The following is a 12,957-nucleotide window of genomic DNA, read 5'->3' as shown; positions in this document are numbered from 1 at the left end:
AAATATTTCAAGTAACTGTCCGAACCATCTGTATATCCTCACCTTGACATAGAGAAGAGCTTTGGGTGTTCTGACAATCCCATGAGTGATATCATCAAGAACTTCATGCTTACACTGAGAGGTACCAACTGGCAAAGCAAGACTGTGTGACTCACCAGCATTGAGTGCAGAGGAAAGTTTTGGTGGCAAGGTGCTCTCAGTCACCAAAAGCCCAGCAAGATGCTCTCTTCCATTGTGATCCTAAATCTGACTGCAAATCTGGTCAATGATAACACCCATAGATGCCCACATTAAAGAAGGCCACACCTTCTGTCAGGGTCAACATTCCAGGTCCTGCGGTAATGGAGACTTGGAATTAGGGACAGAAGATGCTAAGTATAAATTGTATTATGAATTTGATGAAATCATCACTGATATCCAAAAGAAGAAAAGATCATCCTTTTGGGACTTTAACACCAGAGCTGACCATGATTCTGATGTCTGAAGAGGAATCATTCGAATAAACAATTTGGGAAAAAAAACAATATAGATGGTATCCTCAATTTGATAAAGTGAGCTTTGTAACTACAACCACCATCTACCATCAGAAGAACATGTAAAAGTTAAAATCACCATAATCATGCCAGACTATATTGCTGTTCTCTCATTTGAAAGAGATGACTGTTGGAGTTTTAATTTGAGAGTCATCACTTCTCAGGTGGAGGGAGAGATTGTGAAGGAGAATCCGTCATGTTAACCTCAGCAGGTATGAGAATGGAACACACCCTGTTAGCAAGCTGTCCCAACAACTGACCTAGATGACCTCAGAAGAAAGTACAAAATCTCATGGAGCTATCTTGGATGAAAGCTCTCTTACTTCAGCTCTAAAACCACCTGACCAAAATAAAATGGAATTCCAAATGCAGCTCAGAAAAATTTTGGAAAATCTTTACACACCCAACTCAAATTAAGACCATTGGAATCAAATAAAGTTAACTGTACTGGGCACTTGACTCCAGACCATTGGCTTTGAACATCATTGATATTTAGACTGGTTTGATGAAAATAATGACCTTCTGAAACAAAATCAGGCAACTTTCATTGCCTGGTAGATCAACTCAACGTTGCAAAACAAGAAGGAAACATTCCTACAGTTTTAAAGTCGTTGTTGAAAATCAAACTCACAGTAGAGAAGAAATATTGCAGGAAGAGAGGATCTGAGAAATCCAAAATATGCTGACAGTCATGGAATCCAAATAAATTAGATAGGGAGAAACAGATTCTACTGTTGGAAAGATTACAACTATAAAGCAGAGGGTGAACAGTGGCTCAGTGGTAAGGATTGCTGCCTCATAATGCCGGGGACCTGGGCTTGATTCCAACCTCATGTGACTGTTTGCATGTGGAGTTTGCATGCCATCCTCATGTCTGTGTGGGAATCTTTCAGGTGCCCTGGTTTCCTCCCACAGTCCAAAGATGTGCAGATTAGTGGATCAGCCATGCTAAATTGTCCCATAGTGTCAAGGATTGCGTTGGCTGGGTTGGTTAGCCATGGGAAATGCAGGGTTACAGGAATGGGATGGGTCTGCGTAGGATGCTCTTCAGAGTGGCTGTGTGGACTCAAGAGTGAATGCCCTGCTTTCACATTGTAGGGATTCTATCATTAAGATGGTCAAAAATGAATTATGATTACTTTTTCTCCAACATTTACCAGAAAGGGATATTAAATCACACCGGGACTGGAGTTTGCTCTATATAGCTGCTTTCTCTTTTGAACATGTTCGTTGATTTTACACCTGATAATAAAGCTCATTAGGGCTCAATGTCTTTTTCTAAATTTGTTTTTTAATTGGAAATAGCTTCCTTCTGGCAATATTGAATGTGGTCTAAGGCTCAATATTTTATATCATGTAGTAATATGAAATAAGTGTTCAAAATGTAAGTACACCTTGTATCAAGCAAGTGTTTTCTATTTTTGATATATTTTCTTCTGGTTTTCATTCTATGGTTTTATGTTATTGACGTATGTAAAATATGTGCCTCATTCCAACCGGAAAGGATAAAAGATGCAAAAAGAAATCAATGAGGTCAGACAGCGTTAGCTACATAGAGATGCTTTTGAGCAGAGAAGAGTTTTGTTACTTAGACTGGTTTGATGAAAATAATGACCTTTTATAATGACCTTCTGAAAGAAGGAAACTGGAAGTTTTAAAAATCATGTTTTTTTATGCAGTTAATTGAACTAATTCTTTCTTGTGGCAGAAAATTGGCTAACCGATGAACGCTATGCTCTCTCCACAGATGCTGCCAGACTTGCTGTGTTTCTCCAGCAGTTTCTGTTTTTGTTACAGTTTGAAGGTAATTGACAAAGAACCAAAAGCAAGACGGGGATTTTCTTTTAAAGATAGCTTGCTATGATACGGAGGCAAAGCTTGAAAGGATGATGGGAACGTGTACAATAATAACTTCCAAAAGGATGAAATGCTTGAAGAGGATAAATTGATTGTGCTGGGGGAAAAGGGCAGAGAAGAGGCGACTAGTTAGACAGCTCCTTTAAGGGGGAATTATGAGTCAAATGGCTTCTTTTGTGCCACATTATGATTCTATGATATAATTCTTTAACTATTTCATGAACATAATGTCAATTTCTAGCAGTCCTTTATGTTTAATTCTGTCATGGATGTGGGATGCACGTGACACTGTTCCTACTTACAAGCAAGACAACGCTTCATTGGCTGTAAATATCTTTGAGACACGTGTTGTCCATGAATGGTGTTACATAATTGTGAATCTTTCTTTCTTTTTCCCATGCTTTCCACTGCCAAGATCCTAAAATCTGAAATTTCTCCCGAAATATTCTTGTATTGTTTCAGTATCTGCCTTTCTTTCTGTTTTACGATGCTCGTTGGAACATGTAAAGAACTCAGAAAATGAAATAATACCTTACGTAGCTCAGTGTCAAGTTTTTGTTTCATAATGCTCCTGTGAAGTTCCCATAGTTTTCATATGGCAGCTATTCTATACACATGCAGTTAGCTGTGCTTGTTTTAATTCATCAACAGGGATGATGGCATCACTGACTGGACCAGCATTTGTTGTCCATCCCGGACTGCTCTTGAACTTAGCGACTTGTTACACCATGTCAGAGGGCAGTTAAGAGTCAACCACATCACTGTTCGTTTGGACTCACACATACACCTGACTAGGTGGGGATGGCACATTTTCTTCCCTCAGGGATTTTAGTGAATGAAATAGGTTTTTCTGACAATTAATGGTAGTTACATGGTTGTCATTAGGCCAGCTTTTAACTCCAAATTTTACTGAATTCAAATTTCACTGTTTGCCATGGAGGATCAAGCTTGTGTAGTATCAATGCAGAGAACAAAAAAAATTGAAAAGTCTTTGATATACGAAAATTAGATTAGATTCCCTACAGTGTGGAAACAGGCCCTTCAGCCCAACAAGTCCACACCGCCCCTTGAAGCATCCCACCCAGACCCATCCCCCATGACCCACACACCCCTAAACACTACGGGCAATTTAGCATGGCTGATCCACCTAGCCTGCACATCTTTGGACTATGGGAGGTAACCGGAGCACCTGGAGGAAACCCACGCAGAAATGGGCAGAATGTGAAACACCACACAGACAGTCGCCCGAGGCTGGAATCAAACCCGGGTCCCTGGCGCTGTGAGGCTGCAGTGCTAACCACTGAGCCACCATGTCGCATGAAGAAGTTACATTTAACTAATGTAATTTAGTCTACTTAGAAAATGTTAATAATATGTTTGCTATTAAGAATTATTAATTAATAAATTGAAATAACTAAAATATATAAAGGCACAGGGTAGCATAATGAAAGGAGATACAACATTACTAATATTATGCTGTTATTCTGTAACATAAATATATAAATTGAAAAATCAGAAGCAGAAATACGTAATTTAGTCACCTTGAACCTGCTCCACCATTCAGTAAGATCATGGCTGATCTACTTGTGATCCCAACTCCACATTCCCACCTATCACGGATAACCTTTGACTCCCTTATTAGTCAAGAAGCCATCTACCTTTGCCTAAAATTTATTTTAGTATGTATCAATGTGAAAACAGATGCGCAGAGCAGCATTTTCACATGTCATTTCCCATTAATGGTGCAGACAATAACAAGAAAGTTGGGGAAAAAACAGCAAGAGTGAAAAAAATCAGATTCAAATGTCAAAAAGAAAAAAAAACCTAATACTCCCCTACAGGTTTAAGCAGTGAATTTTGAACTGTTTTTAATGAGTGGCACCTATCTTAATTCCATGGGATAACATTTCAATAAAAGCTAATCTCCCCACTTTCTCATTTCCTGTTCTCCCCTTCTTCCCTGTGAAAATAGATGGTGCCAATTACTAGTTGAGCTTTTGAAAGGACAAGTAGGAAGGAAAGGGTGGACTAGCTTTGTTTGGGCGGGATGGATAGATATAGAATCCATATGGGTAGAGGTAAGAAATAACACAGGGAAGAAACCATTGATAAGAGTAGTGAGTAGGCCCAATAAAACTAATTATACTGTAGGACAGAAAATAAATGAGGAGATATTGAGGGTATACAACAATGACAGTGCATTAATCACAGAGCACTTTAATCTTCATAGAGATTCAGAAAATCAAATTGACAAATGTCGCCTTAAAGAAGAATTCATAGCATGCATTTGAGGCAGTTTCACAAAATATTATACTGTGTATTCAACCAGGGATGAGGCTTTTTTGAATCTGGTGAATTGTAATGAGGCAGGTTTAATAAATTATCTCAGAGAAAAGATCACATAAGAAGCAGCGACCATAACATTTTAGAATTTACAACGCAGTTTCAGAGGGAGAAAATTGCAAACAATTGTGCAAAATATAAATAAGGTAATTATAAATGAATGAAAGCTGAGTTGGCTGGGATGGACTGGGAAAGGAGTTTATCATAAAAGTTCATTGAGAAACAATGGCAGGTGCTTAAGAAAATCGTCATCACTCACAACAAAGATATATCTCAGTCGAGAAGAAAGATTCTAGGATGGCAATAAACCAACCATGGTTAAGCAAGGAAGTTAAGGATAGCCTTAAATTGATAGAAAAAAGAAACATACAAGGTGCGAAAGATTAGTGGCGAATTGATTTGAAAAATTTTAAAAGCCATCAAAAAAGATGGCCAAAAATAATAAAAATGGAGAAATTAAACTATAAGGGTAATCTACAAGTATTTAAAAATGGACAGTAAAAGCTTTTTTAAATCTTCGAAGGGAAGAGCAAGGCCAAAATGAATGTAGTTACCTTTTGGACTCCCCTACCCTGTGTAAAATACCTTGGCTATTTGCCCTATCCATGCCCCCTATGATTTTATAAACCTCTATAAGGTTGCCCCTTAGCCTCTGAGCTCCAGGGGAAAAAGAATCCCCAGCCTATTCGACCTGTCCATAAAGCTGAAACCCTCAAATTCCAGTAACATTCTTGTAAATCTTTTCTGAACCCACTCAAATTTAACAACATCTATTCTATAGCAGAGAAACCAGAATTGAACGCAGTATTCTAAAATCCACCTCACCAATGTCCTGTACAACCACAGTCTGACAACCCAACTCCTATACTCAATGATAATAAACTGTGAGGCTGGATGAACACAGCAGGCCAAGCAGCATCTCAGGAGCACAAAAGCTGATGTTTCGGGCCTAGACCCTTCATCAGAGAGGAAGAAGAACCTGAAGAAATCCTATACTCAATGCACTGACTAAAGAAGACAATTGTGCTCAAATGCCTTCTTCACCATACTCCCTACCTGCAACTCCACCTTGAAGGAACAATGCACATGTACCCCTAGGTCTCTTTGTTTGGCAACACTTCCTTGAGCCAAACCATTAACTGTAGAATTCCTGCCCTGATTTGCATTTATCTAAATTAAACTCCATCTGCTGCTCCTCAGTCCATCAGCCCATCAGATTGAGGTCTCTTGTACTCTGAGATAACTTCCTTCACTGTCCACTACACCACTTTCAAACATGAGATAACAAGAGTTCAGAGGCAGTATGTTCCAATTAGGGTGAAAGGTGAAGCTGGTAGCTATAGGGAATGCTTGATGACTAGAGAAATTGGGGTTCCAGTCAAAAAAAGAGGCATTTGTCATTCTTGACAGCTGGAATCAAGTGGATCCCTGGAGGAATATAAGGGCAATAGCTTAAGACAGAACACAGGAGCACAAAAAGGAGGCATGAGATATCTTTGGCAAATAGGGTTAAGGAGAATCCAGAGAGATGGTACAAATACATTAAGAGCAAAAATGTAACTATGGAATGAAAAGGACCCCTTAAAGATCAACAAGGCCATCTATGTGCGAAACCGTAAGGATGGACAAGATACTAAACAATTATTTCATGTTAACATTTGCTTTGGAGAAGGAAATTGAAGCTAGAGAACTTGGGGAAATAAATAATGATCTCTTGAAAAGTGTCCATATTACAGAAGAGGAGATGCAGGACATTGCTAGCAATTTCTATGAATTCAACAATAAATAAAGGGAAACCAGTGGATGTACTGCATTTATATTTATTACTATACCCTTGATAATGTTTCACATGTAAGGCTACTTCATGAGGTAAAATCTCATGATATTGCGGGTTGTAATATTAGTATGGATAGAAGGTTAGCTTACTAATGGACAATAGTTAAAATAAAGGTGTATAATGTATAACCTATAACTAGTGAGTGTGATAGGTAATAATTATATATATATATATATATATATATATATGACTTGGATGATAAAAATTTATGTAATGAAGCCACTTTTGCTGATGAGAGAAAAAATAGATGGACAGGTAAGTGCTGAGGTGACACAAAGTATCCATCCAGGAACATAAACAGTTAAGTGCGTGGGCATAAACTTGGCAATGGAATAGCATGCTGGAAAATATGGTATTTCACACTTTGACAGGAAGAAGAGAACAGCTGCTGATCAGTCCACAGTCCATGTAGACTTGGTGATTTCTGCACTCCTTATTACCCATATTACTGTATGCTTGGCAACTTCAGCTGATCCCACTTTAAAGTATTTGCATTTCACAGGTGTTTCACACCAGTCAGGAGAAAGAAGCATTCAGAGAGACAGGACTTAACATGGTGAGGTGTAATGTTTCAGTCGTTTTGTGGTGTCTGAATGTTTGTAAAGTGCAGTCAATCATGTTAGTCACCAGGTTGAGGCCCCTCCAGTTCACCATCAGGACTTCTGTGTTTCTGTCAACAAAATTGCTGCTGGCTTCCCTTCTGAGTCCTTTTTTTTCTATTCCAGTGGTGCAGGAACACAGTGTGAAGGGCAGTTCCTAGTGTGTAAAGGGCTGTGGGACTAGGCTTTAATTAGGACTCAATGAATGCTGTAAAGCCCAGCAGTGGTGAGAACATCCTCCAATCATGCCTCACGATTAGATGAGCTGAGCAACACAGAAGCCAGTTACTTAAATGATGAACTGAACAGCAGATGTACGAAAAGTTGCTCCAAGCCGTGGTGGACCAACTGCCACGAATCACCTCCATAAAAACAGTTGGCCTGAAAATAGGAAAATTAAACTCATGGTGTCAATAATGTGCAAAGCCCTCACCTCTAATCATTGTCTACTCCAATTTACATTACCCAGATCCTATACAATCTAACAGAGTTCAGAACAAAGATTTTTTTAAAATTTTGGTTGATACATTGCATGATCGCTGGATCTTTTTGGATATTGACAGTGATGAAATTTGCCTTGCCAGAACCGGCACACTTATTGAAACTGCTGGTGGAACAGCGACTGCTGACTCAACAAGTCAAAGTGAAACATTGACACCAAGGTCTTTATTAAAGAAGTGTCCCTGTGACAAAATATATACTGAAATTGGATTTACTTGGATTAGATCATCCTAATACCATCGGCTACAGTATGCAGTCATGTGCTGTCAAATACATTCAAAATCCACATTTTCAAAACAAATATAATGTAATTAAGAGAAGGACAAACTGTCTGAATTTTTCAGGAGGACATCAACACAGAGGTTCACATTTCAGACATTTTTGTACTTTGCTGATTGCAATAATAAAACCCTTTGAAGCCTTAGCTCATTACAACAAAATCAGAAAAGGCTCTGAGGAATCATATTCTACACATCTGCAGATATAGTGAGCGTGATGCTTGGAGAGACAGTCAGGAAATAAATTGTTTGTCTCATTATCAAAATGCAATGTCATGTTAAATTAATGACATGGCCAATGATAACTTAATGAATGAACTGTTTCATTAGAAGGTTATATTTTCTGCATGGCTGGACAAATGCACAGACATGGAGAGCTCAGCTTATACTCTGGTCCTTGTGTTGTTCTACAAATGTGCAATGCAGGAGGACATTTTGTTTTACCGATGACCACCTCCCAGAAAATCAACTAATGAGTTTTTCTAGTTTCTTGACAGCTTATAAAATCATTATGATATCATCTGGTCACATTTATTGGCATGTTCACTGATGGAGCAGATTCATTGGGCATATGCCTTAAAGCAGCGTGACGCATTACAGTATATACAGGGAAGCACATATTGCTAAAAGTGAGGGTACAAGCTTAAAGGAGGTGTACTATGCAGTTGATAAGCTTTACGAAAGCATGATGCTTCAATTCCAAAATGTTTTTCACTCTGTGTGATGACACGATATGGTGTAAAAGGTTGACATGTATATGTAAATAACACACTTACCATCATTATTGGGAAATGATGTAAGATCACATGTCTGTTAGGTGGGAATTCTCTGAAGAAGAACAATGGTAGAGGCAGAATCTTGTCCTGTAAACTGTTAGTACTGAACAATTTTAAACAAAATGTAATATTTGCTAACAGCCAAGACTTCTGTTTTCTTTACCAACTCCACTCCAGGCACATCCAAACTGAAATTATGGAATTGTAAGCAAGCACATCAAACAATTGCTCAGCTTAGAGTTTCATGTGGTATGTTCTTCGCAAATGTTGGTAAACGTTGCTCCCAGATCTTTTTATTCTTCATTGACAGCCAGATCCCATTCACTCAACATCCACATGATGAGGCTTAGCTCTCATGACTGAACTACTTGGAAAATACACACTATAATCTTAGAGACTGAGCTAAATGTAGAACTTCAAGATCTGAGTACGTACGTATTTAATGCCCAGGACAAAATTAAGTCAACACTAATGGAAGTGAGCCCAGTCAGGGGCATTCAGACATTCTGAGGCCACTCGATCTAATTTAAAGCTAGGGGCACTGATTGGAAAGTGTAGGAGAAAATAAGCAGGTCTGAATCAAAGAGTCAAATTAATAGAACTTAAAATTAACTTTTTTTTTCTGTACAGAAGCTGCCAGACTGCTGAGTTTGTCCAGCACTTTCTCATTTTGTTTCTGATCTCTAGGTCCACAGGAATTTTCCTTTGCTTCCCTAATTGGCAACTGGAACTTTGTCCTGGCCAGAAGTAATTTCCTATTTCCTGGACCTGCCAGACAAACAGAAGCTAACCGTGTCACCAGAAACTATGGCTTCTGCCTGATTTACAGGAAAATCCAGTGGTAGAGTCACCGTTGGAGTGAACTAAAGTGAAGTGAGGTGAATCAGGATCACCAAGATCAGTCCAGGAACCAGGCAGAGGGGCTTAGTTTGAAAGGCAGATGGAGGGCTTCATGTATGGGTGACAGATCATTCTGTTGGACAGGAGTTTCCTGAACAGCACCAAGTGAAAGGCCACAGATAGGGCTGAAATATTAAGTTGACCACATGGCATAGCTATCCTCATTTGTTTAATAGGCAGCAGTGACAGGATGATGTCCTGAATTGACCATTCAAGGGCCTCAATTGACTCTGGTTGGGCCACTATTTCTCAACTCCTTCCACTTCAGACTTAATCATGAGGAAGTCAAAGAAATGTGGTCTGCTTCCAGTCTGATTATATGTACCCCCTCTTCTCCCAGCTCATGTCCACAGTGAGCATTAAATTCTGTCGAAGATGAAAAAGTTGGAATTTTGCTCTGGCTTTATGGAAGCAAACATTGATGTTTTCAAGAACATGTTTGAATTCCATTCAAAAAATAAATTAAAGCTTCAAACTTGTGCTCAAAATGGCATAATTACTTCCAAAGGGAAACACAGCAGCTGGGTCTACTACATTGTCACATCTGTCTGGAAAAGAACAAATGATTAGATATTATAACTGAAAGCAGACTCAAGATTGAGTTCCAACATAAGCATTTAGTTGAGTTTTGTGCCTAAGTGCTCAGAATTCTCTGAATTATGAGGTAGGGTTATCATGGTTTTGAGACTATTTTGTACAAGTTACATTAATGACATTGGATTATTATGACTGGAATGATACAGAATCACCAATGTTGTTGTGTAGAAAACAACTCTGATCCCTATTATCCCAAGCGTTATATGTTAAATTACTGATGAGTAGTGCTATTGAGCCATCATACATGGGTGTTGTAACTCATACATTTTGTTCAATATTTGACCTTTAAAGGAGTTAAAATATTGCCCCATTTAGAAATATATTAGGAATATGTGGTCAACTTGTAGATTTGAAAGAGGTCATGCAAGGTTGGAAAGATGTGGTTTGTACTGGCAAATGTGCTAAATGAAGAGTCACAGTAGTACCTTTTGTGTTGAACTTAACAAACATCCGGAAGAGCAAAATATACCTATTTATCATTTAAAAAATGTATAATGTGCTTGTGAAAAAGAATCTATTCAGTTGTTTTGCATTATGAAAGCCATTTTGTAAAGTAAGCAAAGTATATTTTTGCCGCTCCTTTTCAATGAAAGACTCCAGTTTGTGCCAAAATAAGATATCAATGTGCACAAAATGGGTAGGAAGGTTTTGATGGGTGGGTGGGAGAATTTTATTTTTACCAATTTTAAAAATGTCTCCAACCTGTTATGCACATGTCCCTTGCCATTCTACAGTGTCAGGTTTCATGGTGAGAGCATGTTGTACTGTGGTAAGCCAGGCAAGTCATTAGAATATTGAAGTTAGGCTGTCACAATGCGACTGAGATCCTGATTAAATGCTTAAAAATTTATTATTGTTGTTTATTCATAGAATTTGGGCATCACTAGCCAGGTTAGTATTTATTGCCCATTCCGTCTTACTAGGGCTTAGGTAAAAGTCAATCACATTGCTATGAGTCTAGAATCACATGTAGCTCAGAATAGGTAAGGATGACAGATTTCATTCCCTACAGGAAGTGTGAGTCAGGTGGGCTTTTACAACAATTGTCATAGATTTCATTTTCATTTCAAAACCAAAAATCCTATTTCCAGGTTGAATTTTGCCTCAGTCAAATTTGAACCTATACCCACACTATATTACATTAGCTTTGGGCTATGGATTGCTGGACTAGTGACGTTACCCCAATGCCACTATGTGGGAATTCTCTGCAGTTGGGAAATCTAGCAGAAAGGTAGAGTCAGAAGTCGCTGGGTCAATTTGATGTATATAATTTTTACTGCATTCCTGAAGAATCAAAATGGGGAAGGGGGAATGTGTATCAATAAGTTCTCAACCACTAAGCCCTCAGGAAAGCTTCAGCCTGCCCTTTGAAATCAGCAGTGTCTTTCTATAAAGCCTTCACTCTTTCTCCCGACCCTATCATTCTCACTTATCTTCCTGCACTCATTCCTGGAATATCCAGACAATGAAGACACCTATGTCAGACTCCTGCTCATTGACTACAGCTCCGCCTTCAACGCCATTATTCTCTCCAGACTGATCTCAAAACTGCGTGACTTTGATCTCGGATCGGCCATCTGCAACTGGAAGGGCTTGGTGATGTGACGCAATGAAAACAACCTCTCTCTCAACATCAGCAAAACTAAAGAACTGATCATCGACTTCAGAAAGAAAGGGGGAGAACGTGCCCCCATCTATTTCAATGGAACTGAGGTTGTAATAGTGAAGAACATCAAGTTCCTCAGTGAGACGATAACCAATGACCTATACTGGATTTCACACATAAATGCAACAGTCAAGGAGGCACAACAACGCCTCTTCTTCTTCAGATGGCTCAGGGAATTTTGCATATCCATAAGGTCCATCACCAACTTCTACAGATGCACCATACAAAGCATATTGTCTGGGTGGATGACGGACTGGTATGACAACTGCTCTGCCCAGGACCGTAAGAAAACACAGAAGGTTGTGTGCACAGCCTGGACCATCATGGAAGCCAACCTTCCATTCATGGATTCTATTTACACAGCCTGCTGCTGCAGAAAGGCAGCCAATATTATCAAAGACCCATGCACCATCTCCTACAGCCTCTTCTGTCAGGCAGAAGATACAGAAACTTGAGCACACATGCAAGCAGGTTCAGGAAGAGCACCTTTCTGACTGTTATCAGACAATTGAATGGACTCTAGACTCAAATAATATAAGCTGCAATGTAACCTGTATGCCTCTAAGTCTCTTTGATCTGTACATCCCTTTGCTTGCTGTGAGCTGCCTGTACCACTCGTAAACAAAGCTTTTCACTGTATTTCAGTACACATGACAATGAAATCAAAATCAAATCAAAACATCATCAAAGACCCATCACATCCTGATAATGATCTCCTACAGCCTCTTCCGTCAGGCAGAAGATACAGAAGCCTGAGCACATGCACAAGCAGGTTCTGGAACAGCTACTTTCTGACTGTTATCAGACTTTTGAATGGACTCCCTAGCCTCAAATAATGCTGATCTTGCTAACATTGATCTCACCGAGCGCATGCCCTGTGCAATGTAACCTGTACACTTCTAAGTCTTTTGATCATTACATCCTTTCCTTACTATAATCTGCCTGTACTGCTCATAAACAAAGCTTTTTCACTGTGTTTCAGTGCATTTGGCAATCAATCAATCAATCAATCAAAGAACCCCCAGCCTGATTTCTACTCCATGCTTCATTCATGGCTGACTTCTTCACCC

The sequence above is a fragment of the Stegostoma tigrinum genome, chromosome 13, assembly GCF_030684315.1.
Source record: "Stegostoma tigrinum isolate sSteTig4 chromosome 13, sSteTig4.hap1, whole genome shotgun sequence".
Taxonomy (NCBI): domain Eukaryota; kingdom Metazoa; phylum Chordata; class Chondrichthyes; order Orectolobiformes; family Stegostomatidae; genus Stegostoma; species Stegostoma tigrinum.
The sequence above is the reverse complement of the archived record's forward strand: the minus strand, read 5'-3'. Positions refer to the sequence as shown.